Source organism: Lagopus muta, chromosome 5 (genome assembly GCF_023343835.1).
Source record: "Lagopus muta isolate bLagMut1 chromosome 5, bLagMut1 primary, whole genome shotgun sequence".
NCBI lineage: Eukaryota > Metazoa > Chordata > Aves > Galliformes > Phasianidae > Lagopus > Lagopus muta.
Genome location: NC_064437.1, coordinates 42,254,690 through 42,277,808, shown reverse-complemented (window position 1 = coordinate 42,277,808; position 23,119 = coordinate 42,254,690). Strand labels below are relative to the sequence as shown.

At 41.6% G+C, this 23,119-nt stretch overlaps 2 long non-coding RNA genes across 2 annotated transcripts; both read right to left on the bottom strand.

Annotated features, from left to right (window-relative positions):
• Positions 1–400: 400 nt before the first annotated feature.
• On the bottom strand, positions 401–8,032 carry LOC125693499 (uncharacterized). The gene is made up of 8 exons (XR_007377128.1): positions 6,028–8,032; positions 5,750–5,837; positions 5,293–5,492; positions 4,832–5,062; positions 3,865–3,937; positions 2,677–3,098; positions 2,197–2,351; positions 401–533 (listed from the first exon to the last, which is right to left on the bottom strand). It is a non-coding gene; the product is annotated as an uncharacterized LOC125693499 (long non-coding RNA).
• Positions 8,033–11,608: 3,576 nt separating this feature from the next.
• LOC125694093 (uncharacterized) lies at positions 11,609–16,528 on the bottom strand. Its single transcript, XR_007377384.1, has 4 exons — positions 16,404–16,528; positions 15,665–15,793; positions 15,287–15,348; positions 11,609–13,836 (listed from the first exon to the last, which is right to left on the bottom strand). It is a non-coding gene; the product is annotated as an uncharacterized LOC125694093 (long non-coding RNA).
• Between the last annotated feature and the right edge of the window lie 6,591 nt (positions 16,529–23,119).

The window sequence follows — 23,119 nt, the reverse complement described above, 5'->3', positions numbered from 1 at the left end:
CTGCATGCAGTTGTCTTCACTGCTCTATTATCTAAGAAAAATCAACACAGGGAGCTAAAAATGCCAAATGCAGTGAAAAGAATTTTTTTTAAAATTATTTTTTTTTTAATACACTGTAGTGAATTACTTGTTGTACAGAGCAAGTCTGTGTATTGATGGGAACTACGTAAACATTCAGAGAGATTCCTTATCACTTTGTTAAGCATTTCCATCCACTCATGTTACAAATGAAAGAAAGAATGGAAGAAGTAAAGGTACTGCTTTGCCCTGAGCTTACCTGACATGTTTGCTGTGACATGATGCCTGTCATAGTTTGAATATGTTTTCCAGCTGCTTCATACTTTTGTCTCTTTACACCCGAGGAAAGGGGAAATTGCACTGTCAGACTTACCAGCTGTTCTTGGTGTTATCTGGACTGGTTGTAAAGCTCGGGGGGGAATATTGTTCTTGCATGAATTATGACACTCTCATACAGTTCATGGTAGTGTTGTGAGGTTGTATGAAATCAGCCAGGTGATTGTTCTGTTCTTGTCCTGGAAGATACAGTTATCTTTCAAAGAGCTCATCATTAATCAAATGTGTCTAAACTTCAGTAAATCAAACCACAGAGCCTTATTACTGGGATCACCATTACAAATGTGTCGTGATCTCTCACCACCCGTGAACTTACATACTGTGTAATCATGCTTTCCTACAAATGATCTCAGAGCAGGTTTCCCTTTGTTATGCTTTGAAGGTGAATTTTTCATTTCATACACACATGAATATCTACCTGCACAGAGGCATGTGTGAACAGCAAAGCCCTAGGGAGAACTACATAGCATTTATCCTGTACTTCGAATTTATTTGCTTCCGATGTGCCCATTAACCTATTGCTGGAGATTCCTATGAGACGTTTTAAAACTACAGATGAATGTAAAGATTCCTTATGGATGTGAGGCATAGTGTAACACTCAAATGGATGGCTGAGGATGAGGAGGAAAAAAGAAAAAAAAGTGGTAGCAAAGAGGGTTTGTCTTGATTTTTCCATAGAGATGTTTTCAGGTGGTGAGAATGTGCCAGTGCATTTGTGCTGTTAAAAAAGAAATAAGCAGTATGAGCTTTTCTGGGATCAAAAAAAATATTTAACTGCAAATATTTGGCATCAGAACGCCAACCCAGAGCAAGAAAGCCTAAGGCGTTCTGTAGGAACTAGCTACAGCAGCTGCCTTGAAGAGCCTTTCATAAATGGCTTTATGGTATTGCCCTCTACCGGAACTACCGAAGGTTGCAGGCTGGTGCTTAACGCGGAGAAAAAAGTTCGGGCAGGAGATGGATGCAAATACGCTGTTTCACACTGCTTAGCAGAATTGAACATTTCTGGATCTGGAATCCAAAGAGGGGCTCGGGTTTTGTTCTGTCTTACTGAAGGGACGTTCATTTATGTAGAGAAGAATCCGTGTAAGCAGGAGAGATCCAAAGTTATAAACTTGCCCAGGAAATGGATAATGTGTCCCTGAACTGAGAGGAAAAGGAAAAAATAAAGCTTTCTGACTTACAGAGGCAGATGGTTTCAGAGCTGATGAGAGAACTGTTGTGTGAAACGGTGAGGAAAGGTCTCTTTGGGTCCTGTGCCACAGGTTATTATTATTTTTAATTACTACGTTTGCATTCAAAAAGAACACTTAGCTTTTCCTCACTGAAAGGTTTTTATTATTATTATTTATAATCATCTGGCACTTGACTTAGTTTTCTCCATTAAAGCTTTAGGTCACTCAATGCATTCTTTCTCACTGAGATCTAAGGAAGGAATGAATCCCACATAGGTGCCTTGTTACCTTAAAGGGATATAAATGTTTGGCTCATCCTGAATCCAAAGCAAAATCTTCAGTGTTTCTCCTGCCACAGGTGCCTATATCCTACTGCTGTTATACTACGAGGCTGGTATTCCTGTTGTCACAGCTTTGGTTGGATGACTTGAACTTTTAAACTGAATTATAAAAATAAGTCAGAAATGTACTGAAATGAGAACTTTTATTGATGCAGCTCTAACATGGAAAGATTGACCAAGGCACTGTGTAAAGGAAGTTTTGTGTGAAGCTGTGAAATTATTTCATTACTGTATGGGTGAATTCACCAATTTTCCACGTTGGAATAATCCCTTAAAAGAAAACCTTATTTCCATACAAGGAATCGGAGAATGTGTGATTTACTCACAGCAGCAAGCTGAAGATAGACTTGTTTTGTGTAAAAGATGAAAGAGGTCAGGTCACAACTCTTGGCCCTGTAAGTTGCACTGGCTGTAGTTTCATTCCATCCATTTAATTCACAGGTTTTGTACTCTTGTTCAGCCTTAGCAAGGTCATCCAAGCCTTTGAAAGGAAAAGGAAAAAAGTATTGAAGGGACAGATTTAAAGAACCAGGTTAATTGAGTTTTGTGTTTGTTGGATTTCTCACAAATAAGGCGGCAGAACATCTCAAAGTAAGCAAACACGTTTGGGTGTTCTTTTTTCTGAAGGCTATTTAGCAGTTCTATAGCACTGTCCGCAGTTTGTTGTGACCTCCTTGCTGGATTTAGGAGCGTCATTCTGCTCACCTTGGCCCTAAGTGTTGAACTCTGCTTTTCATCACTTTGAATGAACAGGGTAACAGGACTCACCTGTACTTTCAAGGAAGCTGTACTGCTATCGTTTTTACCTTAGCATTTCATGAAGCATATTTTGATTGCTGAAGTAGCTGTGATTCCACCGTCAGCAAAAGCGTCAGCATGCAGTATCCCTTTATGCAGCATGTCAAAGTTGGAGATGCATTTTGGAAGTCCTTTCAGTATCTCCGTTGCGAGGATGATGTAAAAAGGCACATTTACAGAATTTACTCCAGCGAATTGCTCATAGAAACAGAGAAGGTTCCTGCAAAACTGTGATTTGAGGCCAAAATGCAGAACTATCCTAGATGCGCCTCATTACTTAACAGGGGGTTTTCACAGGTGTCTTGAGGCATCTTAAATGTATTGTATCCCCTCATGGAGTGGGGAAATGGAAGGATCTGCTCTGTCTCCATTTCTTGAGTAATCAATGAGACTTTGCAAGAGGTGAACTGGTGTGTAAAGGAGTCGCGACCTAGGCAGACCAACAGATGACATTACTTCAATTTCAGGCCCTTAACTTGTCTTTTCCTTTTTGTGAAACGAATGTCAAGTAAATTGTTTTACATTAAATGTTCCATTTAACACTGAGTGAGAATGAGGAACAGAAAAGTAACTATTTAGCAAATGAAGTCCATGTACTTGATGATACACACAATAATTGTCTTCTTTCTTTTTTTGACACTTGCTGTTAGAGTGAAACCCTGAAAATCCTGTTTTCACTGAAGAAGGAATTTTTTGCTGGGGCTGACAAAGAGTTTGAACAGTATTTAGCCTATTTAATAAAATACAATACTTTGTTTTTGTAATTAGTCTTTACTTCGAAAAATGATATGTAGTGCAGTTAACCTTTCCTCCATTGTGTCTTATAGTGGTATGTATGTATAGAATACACCTACATTTGCTTTTAAAAAATAAACAAACACAGAAAGATCACAGAAGATCACAGAAATGCTTTGAGCGAAGGACCTGTGCAGAACAGGGGAAACCTCCGCTGATTTCCAGCATCAAAGGTCACCTTTCCTTCTGCTAGTTTAGCAGACTTTTATATTAATTTCCTACTTTATGCATTGTCGTAAAACTGTGCTTGTATGGGTAAATACTAAGAAAAAAGCTCACAACAGACTGGATTTTGTAAACTAGGTGTTGCTTTTTCTTTTTTTTTTCAGGGACTAACAAATTTGTTTTTCAGGACCATCTGCTGCTTACGTTCTCAGAAAAGTAAAAATGGCAAAACTTACCACGTGCCAAGGGAGAGCATTTGTTCTACTGTACTCTTAAGTTGTGCAATGCCTCTTCAGACACTGAATGCTGCTAAGGAGAGAAAATGTGATAAACAAAAGGATGAGATTTTAAGGTGCTGAAGAGAAGAGACTATACAAATGATAATTAGTGCGTGTTTTACATACATTGCCATGTGGATGAGACGAAAGTGTGCATTTGTCAGCATTATCGCTCTTGGGTTTTGGTTGTTCAGGCAATTTTAAGTGACTGTATTAGAAGGGATGCAGAAATTTCACAATAGTTTGCACCATCTAATAGAGGTCATTTAGCCACAACTCAGAGAAAAACATGTTGTCTTCCTCATATGCTTGAAAATAACCTTTCTTCCTTCCAAATCCTGCTGTATCTGAACTTGACTCCATATTCCTTGAAATCAGTAATAAACTTTCTATACAGTTGAAAGATATTTGGCTGACAATGTTTCCAGGATCTAATTCTTATCTCTTTTTTGGGGGGGCAGAGAGAAGGGAGGGGGGGAAAAGGAGAAGAGGGAGTAAGGTACACTGTTACTTGTAATATATATGCAGGAGATGCAATTACTTTCTGAATGGTGCAAATCTAATTGAAGTTATTTTGGTAACGTTTTCTGCTAAGAAGCAGCTCTTGATTTTCACCGGTGTAAATAAGTGGGAAATAAAGGTCAGCAGTTTTGTCTGTCATCAAAACACTATGACTGTAGGTTACACATGGCTTCAGAGATGTTCCAAAAGCCAGCAGAATCTTGGTCCTCTAATATGAGATTTAGACAGCAAACTGTAGACTACATATTGTTGGAAATATTTCCACACAAGGGACCGTTGCTGAAAAATGTTCTACTGAAACTATTTTCCTCCTTTCTCTTCTTTATTTTCAGTTTGTAAAAAAGAATGTTTTCAGATAGCTTTCACTGGTAACCTTTCCTTCATCCAATGCACAAATTCTCACCTAACAAAGAAAACGAGCCTCCCAAAAATCAATCTTCTTCAGGCAGGTACTCGAGTCCATTTTGCTGGGATTCCAGATAAGAAACTTAAGTGCTAGGGGCATAGCTGACCTGAAGGAACACTCTAGTGATGTTTTTGAGGGATCTTGAGTCTTCCACAAGTGGAAAAGCTGCTTCATCTCAACATTTTTGGAAGCAGTGATGGGACCATTTACTGCTCTCCTAATGAGATGCTGAAAAGGATAAAAAAAAAAAAAAGAAAGCTTAAAACACAGGTAGAATTGCCTCCTCTAATTCACTTCTACACACACGTTTTGTTGTTTGTTTGTTTCTGTTTTGGTTATAAAGTGATCTGTCATTAAAAAGAAATACTGGTTAAAACCTTTCTATCCACTCCACCCCCGACAAGAAGACATTTCCTGAAGGCAGCAGAAGAAACTGCACCAAGAAACCGCTCTCTCACCTTAATATTAGGGCTTCTGCCTGTTAAGCAGACAGGTAGGTACCAATCGCTGCAAAAGCCTGGAAGCAATGACACACTTCCCATTGGAGAGCTGCATGGGGACACATTTCCGACAGCACCAGAGTGTTTGGATGGCTTCTACATTTTCCAGCACTATCTTTTAATAGTTTTCCAAGGGCAATAGGAATTTCCAACTCCCCCTATAAAAAGTAATGATTTAACTGAAAGTTATGATGATAAAAGATGACATTATGGCCCACAACAGTGCAATCTGAGGGACCCACACAGTGTGGGCAATGTTTCTGGCTGTTCAAATACATATTAAAACCTACAACCACCCAAGCCAAACAAAACTAGACAGAAACTAAAACTAAAGAACAGAAAGACAAGCAAACCAACCCACCACAGTAAGTGCTCACCTCCACCCAAGATACTAATTGCAATAACCAAGACAAACCTCAGAAGCACCAAAAGCCAACACAGCAGCTACTGCCAGGACCCCAAACTCCAGCAGAGAAGGACTGCTCACCTAACTCCATTCAGACCTGTAAAAAGAGCACACAAGAAAGAGATCCAAATATACAGCTCACCTTGATCCAGAGACACCACTGGGATCCTCACTGCAGCCTTGAACCTGTGGGTCCCCACAACTGGCATGTTATCCTTCACCCTGCAACAAGATCACAAAACCACAAAGAATGTAAACACCCCACTTCCTTAACACAATGAACCCACCTTGGCTGCTCCTTAGGCATGTCTTCTCTTCCAGTCACTTGGAGATGACATCTAGAACAAGCTGTTATATCACCTTTCCAGGAAAGGAAATAAGGCCATCCTTCTTGCCCTTTCTCCAGGCTGCAGTGACATCAGCTCTCCTCCAGTCTTCAGCCATTTTCCTAAAGGAAAGATCAGAACAAATGTGAGAGCTCCTGCAGCACACACACAGCCATATCCCATTACAGCTCAGGGATTTGCTGGCATTCATTTTGACTAAATGATCTTTGACCAGTTCCACCAGAATCCAGGGTTCCCAATGAGCGGTCTCAGCAGTGATTGCTGAAGCAGAAAAGGCATTCTGGGCACCTACCTCGTAAAGCAGAGGCCCACACATTCTCTACTCTCCTTTTCCCTGTTGAAAAAACTGAGAAACTTCTGCTAGCTTTGACCTCCCTTCCTCATCCACCCCTGCAGGTCTCCAGCCATTCCCACACAGTTCCTTTCTTTTCAGAATGCACCACATCTGGGCATGGAGGAAGCAACACTCCAGTATCAACGATTGCTCACAGGATCCCTTCCTCTGGTCAAACCCAAGGGATACCTCCAAGCAAGCCCCTTAACAGGACAAACTTGGCTCCCTCAAAGTCTACTGTTTCAAGACTATTCACTATTTTGCATCTTCCACACAAGATCCTGAACACAGCCACACTCAAGTCCACCCCAGTGTTCATGGTCCTCAAACAGCCCTTGAACAATAGGGAGAGGGAGCTCCAGCAGCACCCCTCTCCTCAATGGCTCCATCAGATTATTTTATCTTCAACACATCACAGGAACCTCCCAGAATGAGCACAGCTGGCAGGGTGGTTCAAGTCTACCATGAGAACTAATGCCCACAGATGAGGCTAACTTCAGCTGTGTGCAGAAGGTCTCATCAACTTCCTCATCCTGGTCTGCAACAAACACCCCCCAATGATGTTCCCACACTTACCTGCCTCTGGAGCCTCACATGCAAGTGCTCCACAACTTCTTCATTCATCTCTAGGCAGAGCTCAATACATTCCCATTCTCTCACTGGAAGAGCAACTCCATCACCTTGCAGGTCCGTCTTACCTAAGAAGAGCAGAGCCATCCACAACAGCATTCCAATTGTGCAAGCTGCCCCACCGGGTCTCCACATTGGAAACAAAAATCACGCTCCTGAAATTACACGTGAAGGAGGAGAAAAGAGAAAACACACGGCCCCATCCTGCTCGCTCCCATCGCTGGGAACGGGAGGCTGGAGGCACCCGCAAAACCTTCCTCGGGGGCCGAGGGCACCCCGGAGTCGTGCTCGGTCTCAGGCAGTCGGGCGGCAGCCCCGTGCCGGCCCTTCTGAAAAACCACTCGGAGCCGCGCCGTGCCGATCCCAAAGACGCAGAGGAAGGCTGCTGCTCCTACACAAGCCCTAAAGAGAGAGGTCTCACCAAGTGACTCCCAAACACTCACCGCTTCGGGAGAGGCTCTGCCACAGTCCTTGCTCGGCCTACAATAGAAGAAAACCTACGTTTCAGCAGCTCTTCGCGTTGCTTCTTACTCCCAGGAGCACCGAGGCTGCAGGAACACGGCACCATTTCTCACTTGCTCCTACCGAAGAGAACTTGAAGAATTGAAGCACCCGCTAAAAAACCCTGGGGCTGCGCCAGCCCCCTCCGAAAACGCAATGGGAGCCAGGCAGCGACGATACATCGGCTGCAAACGTAACGGGGTCCGACAGCCCGGCTGCCCCCTGCTCCAGCCCAAGAGACCCCAACTGCACCCGAGCGCTCGTCACCTCCGCGGTCCCCTTACTACCAGAACCGCTCACCGGTTTGGTTCAGCCTTACCGCCAGAGGTCCCACAGCAACCTGAAACAAAACGACACGAGAACAGTAAACGAGAATCTCAAGGCTCCTTTTTAAAAGCAGCGCCCCCCGCACCGCTTCTCAACCCCAGCAGCATTAGCACTGGACAAAGGAACAGAGCCCGCTCCATCTCCCTCGGAGGTCCGCACGAACTGCCCTGTGGCTGCCAGCGGCCTCCGGCGGAGCTTAAGAGGCTTTGGGGCGGTCCCCGCCCGGGGCTCCCGACGAGGCGCAGCTGTGCGCGGCCCCGCGGCACTTGGAGTCGTTGGCTGCCTCGTTAGCGCAGCCTGCCTCGTTAGGGCCGGCCCGCAGCCTTGACAGGCGTGCGGAATCTAGATCAAAATTAGGGACTTACAGGACACTTTGAATTACAGTTACATGCTTCTCCTTTTCACCTCATTGTGGGAATCATTAGTAAGATAAATAATTGTGCCTCATTCAAACGGGTCACTTTGCATCTGACACGAACGGAGCAATGGAGCATCACCCCTCCAAAGAACGTCCCCAGCCTTAGGTTTCCCGAGGCCTCCGCTGCCTGCCGTCTGCTCCTCTTTCCCTTGTCCCATGTCCAAAGAAAAGGAAAGGAAAAAAAAAAAAAGTTTGTTGAACCTGTAAAAGCTTTGTACCTCAGAGAAAATGTGACAAAAGATGGCAGTGGAAATGTGGGAGTAATGATGTGACAAATGCCCAAACGATACTGACGAGAAAATTGCCAGCCAGTGAAATTTAAAGTGGAGTTTTACAAACGCTTCTCTGTGTGTTGCTCAGGACTATGTGTATGTGTCTTATAAATCACAAGCAGGACTTCTGGTGACATTTCAGTAATACCCAGTTAAGGGCAGAGATAGTCTGCGAAGACTTCAGAGACGAAATTCACGTTATGTAGCAGTTTCAATCTTAAAACGCTCATTTTTATTTCTTCTGATGGTAGAACTGTGGAAGTTTTGATTGTACGTTGTTATGGGTATGTTCTCACAGCCATCAGCAGTGTCACATGTGAAAAGAAGGGAGACCTGAACGTGCAGAGTGAGGTGAGAGATCCTGCTGAGGGTGCACGATGTACACATCCAGCACAAGAAGCAGGTTCAGTGCCAGGTCGTCACGTAGATGAGCAAACCCCTTATATTCATACAAATGTTACAAGGGAATCACTGTAGGAGACAAAGAGCATCGCAGCGCAGAGCTTGCAACTATTCTTGTGAGCTGTCACCTCTTCACCAATAGTGGCATACTTCGATCAATGCAACATGCCTCACCTCGCGTATCCAAACATCCCAACTGAACTTGGCATTACAATTAGTCGCATGCAAAGGATGAGCTGAAAAGAGACCCTCTGAATCCTTGGTCAGAACAAGATACTTGGAGGAAACATGGGTGTTAAACACTCCTCAGAGCTGTCACCCAAAACTAAAATGAAACCACTTCTACATCTAACCTCTTCCATGAAACAGTCTGTAATCCGGCATTATAAACACTAGATGGTTTCACCATGGATTACACATGATGCAAAAAGAATGTTTTGATAGCACAGATAGTCCAGTGTTCCAAATAACTAAAACAAGTGATTTCTCACCATGCTTCTGCCTTGGCAAGATTAAGAAAAATGATGACAACGATCTTCCCGTGCAAACGCATCTTTGGGAACAGCTTGTGAAAACATTTGCCTCCCAGAGCTATCTAGTTCATGTATTTGTAAACTCCAATGACTGGTTACTAGCACGTACCACTGCTCGGCTTGTGGATGAGTTATTTACACGCATCCCTTCCTTTCAGAACCTACTGCCTGTGAATGGGCATGTCTGCTTGAAGAAAAGAGGTCTCGGGCTATAGAATCTGACCAAGAATCCCACAGAAGTTGTGGGGGGTTCCTCTCAGACCGCTTTGTGCCTACAAACCACCGGGTGACTTAACGCTGTCAGAAGCTGTGGTACATAAAACAGAATGGGCTCCTCGGGCCTCTGTTACCTGCTTTCATGCTGAGCGATTTGTTGTTGCTCAGTTGCTTAACATTAATTTTGCCTAGAATTATTGATTACATAGCGGTTGAACAGACACACGTTTGAAACTGTGAAGTGATACAGCCATTCTTAGAAGATGGGAGCTGGGTCAGGCTGCCTTGGGGAATTTCACTGTCAGCAATTTTCGATGAACTTTAAGCATTCCTTAAACTTGACCTGAGCGTTACTTAACCAGAGACCGCTCCCATTAGGAGCGCCGTGTATCATCCCGGAACATGGCTGACTGGAACAGGTGAATCTGACCTCTGCTGCTCTAAACTACCTACTGTAACTTGGATATTTGCAAAAAGGTGATATTCATCACAATACTGCACCTGGGAAAACTTCTGCAATAATGACATGAAGTATATTTTTGTATTGGACAACTGTGATACAGAATGAAAAAATGCATCTCTCCATTTGAAGCAGAGCACTCAAGGATCCACTTTCATTGTGTGCTTAATTGCACAGCCTGTTTAAGTAGCTAAACCTCAGTTCTTCTTGGGACGCATTCAATAACCCACTTTATTCTTGCAACAACAGACTTGGTAAAATGGAGCCATACTTGGATTAAAGGCAAAAGATGCATAGACAGGAAGAATGTGGCTATACCTAGGTTTGTATATTTGCGAGAACAAATACTAAATAGAGGTGATTTTAAGATGCCAGTCTGCTCATTAACTGTCAAAAGCCAACTGAAAGTGCCGAGCTAATCTGGCCATTGAGGTGGCTGACTCAAAGTCTGTGAAGGAGAAAGCCAAGCACTGCTTTGCTTCTTGTTTGTGCTGATTGTTTTCCTCCATGGGATCTGAATGTGACAGATAAGCTGAAGATTACCTTTACAGGTGCTGTCTCACACTCTTAGCAAGTGGTGGAGAGAGATCCAGTTTTGTCTTTTCCCAGGACACATCATTTTTCTGGTGTCAGTATGAGGCATTAATATTTCAGGTTTTGAGGGTCGTGGGTTTATTTGCATGTGGCTTAGTGCTGGTATTTGCTCCAGAGTTTATCTCTGCAAGTGCGTAGTGCATTAAATCATTTTTTGTACTTATGTTAAACTGTTTACAGGCAGTTCCATGACTGTTAGGGCAGGGAGACCTACAAACCCATGCCCCAGGATAGAGGAAAAAGGGGGAAGAAGAGGGAGATAGGCCTAAAAATGAGACAGTGACAACAAGATGAGGAGGAAAGTTAATTTACTAAATACAATATCACAATGCATGACAACATAATATAGTGCAATACAATTTGAATTGAGATCAATACATACAATGAGAGAGATTGTGTCCAAAAACCAAAGGCCTTACTCAAATGCTGAAGACAAGACAGCTAGAAAGCACATACGCTGCAGAGACAAACAGAAAGGGAAGAGAGGACATCTTGTGATCTGCGAACAGTGTTGTCTTTCCCTCTGAATGGAAAATGGAAACAGAACAGTCATCTAGGGTACGTAGTCCTCCTTCTCTTCAGGGACTGCTATACCCAGAAATAATGATGGTCCACAGAACTGGAGCATTAAAACTTTAGGTCCCAGCGCACTACATGTCATGACAAGGGATACCAATAACAGAAAACAAAAGCCATGACAACTCTGGACATTCATCATTAACAGTGACATTATAAGAAATCTAAACCTTCATGCTTAAATGCACAAGTGCTAGATATGCCATCACAAGGACTTTAGAAATACACTTAAGGTGAAATTACTGAAACAAGACGAAATTCTTTTAACATGTTGTTTTTTTATTCCGCAAACTCAGGACTTTCTTTTGCCTGGTCATTCAGCGTGATCAATTCCCAGACAAGAGATTTTAGCTATTTAACTCTGTATCTGGATTCAACCACTCAGGTATTTACTAAGAGGTAGGGAAAAATAACCAGATTGACACTGACACAGCATACCATTGCATTAATAAATTCTGTAGATCTAATACCACAGATAGAAATAACCTGTTTTGTATAATTTATACTACTGCCCTATAGAGAACAGTGGCAATGGAGTAAAATATAAAGGCTAAAAGTTTCTGCTAAAAAAAAAAAAAAAACTTACCATCATGGGTAGGAAAAAAAAAAAATCACAAGCCTATTAGTCTTGAACACTACGTATGCAATAGAAATGTATCCACTATCTCAACTGAAATTTTAAATTATAGCACTTTCAAGCTCAAATTCTGCTTTAGGATCAGTGTCCTCAGAACAGTTAATTAGAAAACAGGATGAATCAGAAGTACAGCTTTGGAAGCTGTGACAGACTTTTGTCTCTGGGCTTTCATTTAACTCTGGCATTAAACTTTGGGGAACTCAATCCACTGTCTGTTGTGCAAGAGCTTCTGCTCAGAAGATTGGGAGTAGGGAAATTATTTCCCCAAATTTCAATAACATTAACCTCTGGAAAAACATCCCTTGGAGTTCCTTTCCCCTCCCCCCAAACAGTATCTGCTACTAAAATTTATTAGGTTATTAAAACAGAACTGGAAGTGTTTTGATCATTTTGACACTCTTCTCTGTGCTTCCATTAGCGCAGCCATTGGCATTCTCACCAAGATTTTAGTAACTGAGTTCCTGCTGCAGATCAGTGCTACATACCAGTACACCACAAGCAGCAATCCACTTCTATGTCTTCAACGGATTCCTCAGTCACAGTGACAGTGCAGCAAAACATCCAGGATGGTGTTTCTCATTTTGCAATATTGGTTCTACAAGAAACTCATCTGTTGCTCAAGATAACCAGCCAAAGCAATACATACTTGTTCCTAACTTTAGGATTAGGTGTAGAAATTAAGCATGATTAATGCCTGCACTCTAAACAGTACAGAGAAAGCGTTATTTCACTTTAGTCAGATAGGTTGCATCAGCATAGCACCGTCATGTATGTGTAGAAGCAATACTAGTGATGTCCCAGAGGTGATTTTACTTAGTTTTCAAAGCATTACAAACAATTCATTATGATTAATAACAACGCTTATTACATAGAAACTTCATAAGAATTTCTTCAAGGAATGCATAAGGAAAAAAAGTAGTTTTACATAATAGCCAGGCATGCTACAAACATATCCAACCACTCCACCTCTCTTCCTGGTGGAAGAATCACAGTCAGAACTATGACAAAACACTTTAACAACCAAAAACACTTCCCATAGGAATACTGAGGAGTTGGAGGTATGAAGTTTCCTTCCCTATCATTATGAAAATGCTATCCTTGGGCTCTTTAAACCCTGTCACATATATTATATAGCCCATTCCCCAAACATTAGCAGCTGCCAGCAGCTTTCTCATCACTTAATATCTAACATATCTCCCATGAAAATGACTTCCAGGAGCTGGTCTACTCATCTAGAGCCTTTAGATGGCTTCAGAAACCCTAGCAGTTCTGAATTACATTACTTCACTGATCTTAAGGGAGACACATTGTAAAATAGAATAATTACAACATCTAAAGCGTATATTATAATCACAGTATAACAGCATTACAGCATGTGTTATTTCCACAGGCAGTTGGAACTCCAGAACTAGTCCAGTACAAACATTCTCAAGCAATATCTTACCACAAACACAAAATGAAAAGCTTGTATACTACACCTAGAGAAAAAAAATAGGACAAAATAAAGCCCAGCCCTTACAGTTCCTCAAAACCAAAGCCTCAGTATAAATAGACTGGGCAATTCCCAGATAAACAAATCATCGAAAGACTTGGAGCAAAAAAAATTAGCAGTTTCTTTGACACAGGAGTGTTACAGTACAAGCAGCTTTGAACATATTACAGGGCACATCACTTACATCCAGCTGCTTCTTAAGTTTGCAGCCGATATCCGATGTTCCTAGAGCTGAAGCACCAGAGGCCTGACGCAAACAAGGAGCTTAAACATTGGTGCTCTTCAAGTCCAAGTATCAAGTTTAATGAGGTTGTTGAATCTTGGATGCGTTTCTCATTCCAAGGTTACCTTCAAGTGCTGAAAAAGGCAGGGAAAGAAAGAGCTATAGGCACTGGCAGAAAAAAAAAAAACACTTAAGACTAACAATACAGCACAATAAGAATCAGCTCCACAGTTGACACCCCCACTGACCAAGCCCAGGTTAGAACGAGCCAGGCGTTTCAGTCTTCTCCCTTCCAACTGTATTTGAGAGATTAAGAATTAAGTTTCACTCTCCTCAATAAGTGGCATGAGTACACTTGAGGAGGCAGTCCCGTTATGAGCACTTGGTACAAGGCAGACAATTCACCAGCAATTCAACACAGTCAAGGACAACACTAAGGAAAAAAAAATCTTTCAAGCTAGATGATAAGAGTCAAAAATAAAATCCACCACTAACCCACTATCAAAACATCTCTTTACATAGCTAGTTCAAAATTGAAAGACATTATGCCTTCATTAACCCCCCCATCTCTAACACATTACCCTAAACTTAAGCACAAGAGGTGATGAAAACACAGTCACTGTTAAGTTCAGTGATCTGATGGCATTTTTCTCTGGAAAAAAAAACAAAAACAACCAAACACTGTTGCAATGGAACAGAAACGCATTGGGTACCTTTTTCCCTTTTGCCTTAAGGAAGAAGGATATTTTAAAACTCAATTCACAGCATTCAAAGATTCATTGTAACATTGTAAGATATGCTAAAGATGTTCTTCCACACCGAAATCTTAAGGACACCAACAAGAAAATCAAGGAGAAAAATAAACACCAGAAAGCAGACTTCTGCTGTACAAGTTACTCCAGTGACTCACATTAACAAGACAACTTACCAGCCAATGAAAACAATAACAGTGAGGCTTATATAAAACTTCTCTATATTCACAAATAATGTTCAATGCTACTGACCTTGTATTTTCATTCGAGTACATTTAACCATGATGTTAATTAGTTCAGCTTATTTCCTGTAAAAAGCCACTTTGTTTGAAGTCAGGGGCAAAGATTTACCCTCCTTGTTACCTTTGATGGAGGACTTCTCTGTAGGACCAATGGAAAGCAGAGAGTCCTTCCCCCTTGGGGGCTCTTCACTTATCACTTATGATCAATTCTACAAAGGTTATCATTGTCTTCACAGATTCAGAAACCCTATATCCAAGTAATTGCATATGAATATCACCACAAGCATAAGAAACTGTGTTCTTTCCTGTAAATATGGGCTCAAACGATTGTGCTGAGACATCCTTTAAGAATCTAAAGAGTCCAGAGAGAAGTTTTGTCCCCCTTGTAGGGCAGACAGCTCACCATGCAAAAGGAGCATGCAGGGGTCATTAACAACATTTCTCAGAATTGCACATTTCTACAAACTTGCTTAGCACACAGTAAGGCTTCAATAAGGCTTCACAAATAAAAGATATGAAGCAGAACAAACTAAGTGAGCAAAATCTTACCGACTTCACTCGGTTGAAATTCCTATCCTAGAAGTGCATACCTTCTCATGTACAGAGATATTTCATCAGAAGTTTCTCAGCTGACCTTGATCTCTTCTAACTTCTGCTCAACCGTGTGAAGAAGAGTTCAGGACAATTTAGGAGACAACAGAAGGTGGTTTTGTTAATGATTTGTGATTTATTGTTAATTAACTTCCATGAATGCATACCATGCCCTCTGCACAAATCACTTACATTAACAAGCAAGAACTATTTTTTAAAGGCAGAATGTGTAAGCCAACAATTACCTATAGGTATTGAAACCACATCTAGCGTTACTTTCAGCCAGGAGCACAAATAGGACAAATCTTAATTCCAAGGAAGCCACAGAACAAAACAGCAGGATATTCAGAAAAGCACATGCAGAGAAGAGCCCTTACATTTGCTTTTTCAGTCCCATGCAACAAGGTTGTTGAAATCCTTTGTATAAGAAAAGAAGGACATCAGCCTGCTGACAGCAACTTCTCCAGGTAATTTCTCTTCACAGCAGACAGTATTTCAGCATATCTCTTACATTAAGGAAAGAAAAATGTACATTCAAATACATTAGAAAGAGACAGACAACACCCTCAGGTGCTCCCACAGTGTACACAGCAGCTTAGTGTTCTTCACTTGTAGGGGACTAAATAAATAAAATATTTTATCCAAATTGATGGAAATGTAAAATCTGACTCTAAAAAACAGAACAACACTTTGTAGTGAAAACAGGATCCTCTCAAGTGCTAACTGTTCTAGTTATTCTCTAAAGGATATTGGGTTTAACAGAGCATTTACCCATAGGATATTTTTAATGAGCTGCTCAGAAATTCCTGAGCAAGAAATGTTTAATACAATACCAATTTACCTTGCTAAGCTACATCTGTTTAGCACAGACTAAAATTGAATTCACTTCATTATTCACTCAGCTTTAACATTTTCTTCTGGCTAAAAACAAAGTGGACTAAACTTGCCAAAACTCAAAACATGTAACACAATAGAAAGCACAGCAGCAACAACAACAACAGAGCAGTAAAGTCCCAAGATACAGCAAGCAAGGATTTGCTCAAACAGAACAGCCACAAAAAAACCCCCCCCCCCCAAAAAAAAAAAACCACCACAACAACAAAAGAGACTGCTTACCTTCAGAAGGGCACAGATTCTACAAAGACCTCCATCAAGAGATGCCCTTCCTTCCACTGTCAACCCTTAAATGAGGGCTAGGAAGGGGTGGATCCTGACTCCACCACTCCCAGTCATTCAGCTGCATTGCGTGCACCTGAGCTCCCACGGGTTGGCCCTGTCTTCCCACCAGGTGCTCAATCACTGTTTTAACTCCTGACTCAGCCTTTCCTCTACACTATTAAATTGCTATTTTAAACAAAAATATGGTATAACAAATATTTAATGCTTGACTTCCTGTTGTATCCAGTTTAACCTTTCTTAATATATAAGTCTTTATGTTCTTAAACTACAGTATTGCAAATGGAAAATAAGTGCAGTTTTAGTAGCCAGGAGGCTGACCTGAAATTACTTTTATATACTGTTTTATCCAATAACATAACGCTTGCAATATTGTACCTTTGCACTCATATGGGTTTTGCACTCTTTTCCTCCACACTCTTGACACATTCGATCAACCTCAAACCACATCTTATTGCTTTGTATCTTTTTCCTATGACATTATAAACCTCAAAGCTGGTAGGGTTTTTTGTTGTTTTTGTGAATACCCTAACAAGAAAGAGGAGAAGAATTTAGCCTTGCTGATGGCTGATGAGCTTCACAGAAAACTGGAAGGGACGTTACAAAGAATTTTCTTGTTTTCCCCAGAATCTATCAAAACTGCAGGTGTAACAGAACCAGGGGAAAAAAAAATCAAATAAAGAAAGAACAGTTGTACTGAAAGTGACCAATAGGTTGAGGAGGATGAGATTTGGGTGGGAGACTTTAGTAAGGGTTAAACTCGGGAAATGAAATCACTGAATAGAAAGAGACAAAGATAAAAACTGAAGAAAGGTGCTTCAGTGCATAAGTGCACATACGTGAATTCAGTACGCTGAAATATAAAAGGGAGAAATGTGGGATGCTGGAGGCGTAGCTAAAGGAAAATACTGTTGGTTCCAGAAAGTGAGGCTTGCTTTTTTGAGTATCAAATGTGCAATAGAGTAGACTTCTTTAGGAAAAAATAAGAGCCAAAGAGAGCAGAATTAAAGGGAGGACTGAGCACAAGCAGTATGAGAGAAAATGATAGAGTAAAAGAGAATGTACAAGAAACTTCAGTACCTGCAGCTACCGAGAGTGACAAGGGAGTCCTGAGAGACAGGAAGCTCGTACCAGCCTTTGTAGGTATATTATTGGTACTCACAGTCAAAGCTTCAGCATCAAGAATAGATAAAGATGATGTACAGAGGACTGCTATGGCCATAATAATTGCTATAAAAAGGATTGCCAGCAAGTAAAGCTAACAGCACTTCCTGAACTGAAGAATGAGCAACATATTTTAGTGTTCAAGAAATCTCTTCAGGCAGAACTTTGCACTGAGGAGAGCAGTACTGTATCGTCCTTACAGAGAGCACTGGAATAATTTCTCTACCACTGCTCTCTAAAAGAGGCTCCACTCCTCTTCTGTATCCTGAGGATTTTTATCATCTTCCTATTGCTTACATGTATTTAAAAAAAAAAACCAAAATAACAAAAATCATCCAACAACCATAACTAGATAGAGTCCTTTCTCAGTGGAAAAAATTGAATATGAGATACTGAAAGATCTCTCCAAAAGATTTTGCTTTGGTGTTTTTTAACTGAAAACACAGAATGAGAGGCAAAGAAGCAAAACAAGGAAGGTGACAGGCAAAACAGAAACCTTGAGTGCCAAAAGCAGAGATGACTCTTTTCCATTTGCCCACCCATTATCAGGTTTCAAGTTACTAGAAACATCTCAAAAAGGTGTCACATCATAGCCCCAAGAGAAGATGGGGCTGTCCTCAGTGGAGGTGGCTGCGTGACTCGGACAAGCAGACCATGAATTCCCATCGTCAGTTGGAGTAACAGAAGGCTAATCCCATTCCTTTGAGATTTCACGCTCAATGAGATGCACATACTGTGGGGGGAGGGAGGTAATGAAGGAAGAAAAAATAAAACAGAAGCCAACAATGCGATCGCAGAAAAATAGATGAGTGTTTTTCTGTAAAAACAGAAAACAAACAAAACAAAACAAAAACCTGTGAATTGTAGAACATTCTGAGTTGGAAGGGATGTGTAAGGATGGAGTCCAGTTCCTGGTATAGAATAGCTTGTTGCAATGCTTGTGTAGAAGTTTCCATGGGGTACATTATTTATTCAAGAAACATTTATGCAAAAAGCATAGCATGCATTTAGCTGTGTTAGCTCTGACTCCTGATGGCCTTGATGGTTGTATGGTAACTGTTGAGTCACGGCCTCAACCACTGATAGAGCATCTGGGGAAAGGACCAGGGTTGCCCTGGAAGCGCAGGTGAAGGCAATTCAGCTGTGTGACCAAATGGGGTGGAGCCTGGCTGCACCTCTCTTAGACCTCATTTAAGGGCTGACTGCCACTGGGGAAGGATCTCTTTCTGGAGATCCCTCCTTGGTGAAGGTTTTTCCAGCAATCCTAGTATCTTCTGTTATTGGTGAGCAATTTTTTCCCCTTTTTTATTTCTCCTGTCGGTTGTGCTAGTTCTTCCATTATCATTTCTTCGTTGTAAGGCTTTTTCTGTTATATTGGTCTGTTTGTTTGCCACAGTGATGCAAGACATCCAGTGGTAAAGCAGAACGTGAACTTTCTCCCTGATTACTTTTGTGAAGTTGGATGCTATTTCTAGTTCTAGTTCTAATTAGGAATTATTTTTCTCCTTTCCCCTTTTGTTTCTGCTATAGAATTAGGTAACCCAGGCTATCTGTGAGCTGAGAGCAGGACAAAGCTATGCACTGATGCCTCAAAAAGAGATTGTGTGGAATGATACTGTGCTGAGGTGAAACCTAAAGGCTACTGCTGGTAGAAGCAGCTGATTTCTGTCTGAAGTGGCGAGTCCTGAGAACAGAGTGAGTGCAACAGCAGGTGGCCTGCTGCAAAATATTGGGCACCTTTTTCAACATCCTCACATCTCTAGCTGCTGAAAATTCAGGTTTTCTGGCTGTTCTTGGTGAGTTCAGGTCTTAAGGCTTACTTTAGCCAACAGCATGGGTTTCTAAGTATATTGCCATACAGCATCTTCTAGTCCTGGGCCCTCTGATGTTGGGCTGAGATCTCTGTGAGTTTGCAGCCTGTGCTCACAGTTCTGCTGGAGGATTCTCTTGAGGCACGTCTCAAGCTGAAGGGAGATCTTCAGTGTTGCTGATATGAAGGAGAGAAAAAGATGTAATTTACCAAACCTGGAGATGCCCCCTGCTGTAGATGGGGCCCTGGGCAGCCTTGAACTTCTGGAGGGCAGTCAACCCACAGCAGGATTTGGGGCTGAGTGGGCTTTGAGGTCCCTTCCAATCTAAGCCATTCCATGGTTCCCTGATATATGAAATGTAACTTTGCATTTCTTGTATCACTGTTCTTTTCCTATCTGATGAAAATGCTTCTGTTTGCCAGCTATTCTTTTAGAAGGGGGAGCTGGACATCATTCTGCTGTCGGAGACTGAAGAGCAGCAGTGGGAACTACCTGCTGAAGGCCTAACTATCTGAAAAATGTTAACATCGTGATCTGCACATTCAGAGGAGTTCCTGAATGCAGAACCAATTGAAAAGCTGTGTATAAACACATCATTGGGCATGTATGTGGCTTTTCTTGGTGTTCTGGGAGAGAGTACTGATTCTGGGCTGCTGGGGTTCTCTGTTGTGTTCAGTCATTGTCCTGTTAGTTGTGGTAAAGCTGGTACTTCTCCAGCTAGAAGTTTTCCTGGAGCATTGTACTTAGTGGGGAGTTATAAACTGCCTTCTAAACTGTTGCAATATTTGCAGACTGGTGGTGGATCCCTGCTGGGATGCTACACCTACCCAAGGCAGGAGTTACTTTTCTTCCTATCCTTCAATACTCTAGTGAAAATAGCAACAGCAGTTATAGAGGAGTGTTTGAGGCTTGCAATGCACTTAATGCAGTGTTGCAATTTGGTGACACAGCTACTCTGAGAAAATCCGGGCCTCTTAACACCGAGTGCACAGCAGGCATTGTGGCAGTGCTGGAGCAGCACCTGTGGTTGGTGGCTGCAGCAGTCCAGGCCTTCTACCTGCGGGACCCTGCTGATCTGTGGACATGTTGCTCTTTTCACACCCTTCTCTCAGATGAGCATGTGATGACCATAACTAAGGGACAAGTTGCATTAGAGGAATTGCTTACTAAGTTCTGTGGGAAATTACTTAAGGCCTAATGCTGTTTTTCTTTTTTAATATATACCTTTTTGGTATAAGTACTGTTTTGCATTTTTAATGTATTATGTTAATGATGTTCACATTCATTTAGAGATGCTGGGAACCTGGAATATTCTTTGTGAAGCCTGAAAAGTGACTCATTCATCTTAGGCAAATATACCTATCTGACATACTCTCTCAGATAAAGTCGGTAATATTGGTGATTTAAAATGAAATGTGCATGGAACTGCTGGAAAGTTGATGCTCATACAGAGCACAGTTACACTGCAGTGACTTGGTTTTTTTTTTTCTTGCTTTGGCTTTTCAGGTTATATTCACCAAGTGTTTGTATGTACAGCTTGTGCAGCAGAAGTTTGCCCCAGGCAGGAGCAACGGATACACGCTGCTCCTTTTGTCCCACCCTCAGCACAAAGCCCATGAGTTGGGCATGAAGCTGGTGATTATTTTCTATTGATTTTTGTACTTAGTTTTGTCTGGGGTTTGGTCCGAGAGGTTTTACTTGTAGATGGCCTCTTTTACAGAGTAGCATGAGCAAGTTGTCAGTTCTGATTTTTCTGCAAATGCAGTATTGTGGGGGGCTATGTACAGAATGGAGCACTCCTGTGCTTCCACCTCTCGAAACCATTCCAGGCAGGATTGAAGTCTCAAGGCTGGTACAGCCCATGCCTATGTATGCCCATCAAATCTGGCACAAAGCATGTAGAATGTGTTACAGTGTGTCTTTGCAGTACAAAGTAAGCGTAGGCAACATCTGAAATAGGAACAGCGTGGGACTTGTTTGCTGCAAATGCAGAAGGCTCAGTGTGCCCTTGGTCTCTGCTCCAAGTAGAAATGCAGCCACATCTGAGAGCAAGTTTTCTTTTCTGAAATTGCCTGCCCCGAAGCTTGTGCCTCGGTGCAGCATGTTTGTATAGGCTATGCAGCTTAGCAGTTCAACACAAAACATTAATACAGTTACAGTATTAGTGCTTGCTCATGAGCAGCAGTTGGTGAGCTATAGGTCTCTCCCATGGCTTGCTTTTCAGTTACTTTCCCTGTAGACAGACTTTGCATGTCAGGTTATGGTATCTTGCTTTGGAAGTCGGAATCTCTCTTCCTGCAGTGGTAATAAACCATTTTGGTCTTGTAGTCAGCTTTGGTCTCTCCTTCCTAGATGGCAGAACCGGATGCTCAGTGATGGGGAGTTCTTAATGCAGCCATTTAGAGCTGTGCTCAAGTTTCTCACATATTGAGAATATATCATTGCATCTCTTACACAGGTTTGTGGATTTGAAATTTTGTGCTCTAAATGCTGTGAAGCATATCCTGATCTTTGAAGAGAAATGTGTTCAGAAGTCCCCTGTGGGAGAGACTTCAGTAGCCTGAAGGGAAAAGATTATTTTAAGGTGAAGTATTGTCTGCATGCGTTTTGTATGCATTCCAGGAAAGAAAAACAAAAGCATCATTTAGCTCTTGAATTTGTGTAAGTGTTTCTAGCAGAACACAAAATGTAATGCTTCCACCTATGGAAAAATCCATGAATTTGTTCAAAGGAGTTGTGCGTGGTTTGTTCCCCTTCAGAATTTGTCTATTTACTCTGGGTTTTAGAAAGGGAAAAGTGGGAAGAAGAGGTTTTGACTGTTTAAGTTTTGTAGATTGTAAAACTGGGAAATACCATTGGAATGGTTAGGTTTATATCTTCTATTTACTGGAAGAAGAGAGCATTCTTATGGTATCACAATACCACTTCAGAGAGTAATTCCAAGCATCGTGCAATTTATTCACAATATGTATACAGCTGTGACTTCAGTGCCCTGCTGTGGGAATTACTGTATTCACTTTGATTGCTTTTCATGTAGACTATGTGATACTGCAGCAGAATGTCTTTATATCTGACTGAAAGCACCTCAGGCCCATTTCCCATATTGTTCTCCACGTATAAATGGCAGAGCGCTGTATAACTTGTTTTGATTTTTCTCAGTAAGAAATATCAGTTTGAATAGCAGCCATTATGAAATGTGCTGTGAAAGGCAAGCGGAGGAAGAATTGTTTACATTCCTGCTTGTGTTGAATGGGGAGAAATGGCAGGCTCTGTGATATACCCGTAGTTGTTGCTTACGGCAGAATGCTACTTCCAGCAATCTGTTAATAAGTCAGGAAGGTGAGAGCTACGTGTAATCAGTGAATACATAATGCCTGCAAGTATTTCAGAGTTTGTTTTTCTTAAGACCTTCTCAAAAAAGTTGGAACCCTTTCTCCTTTGTGTGCTTCATATAGATGCTGTGCCTTCTGCAGATGAGTATTAATTCCTCTACTATGCTACCAGTAGAAGTCATGGCTTCACTATTTATCTTGGTTCTATAAAGTATTAAGCTATACTAACTGAGTTAAGAGATGACTGAAAGGTATTAGTCATTTGGTTAGTTGGCTGCAGAAATTGTTTAAGCTTCACTGAGAAGCAATCCCAGTGAATAACAAGTAGTAATCTGTCTCCTTTAGTCAG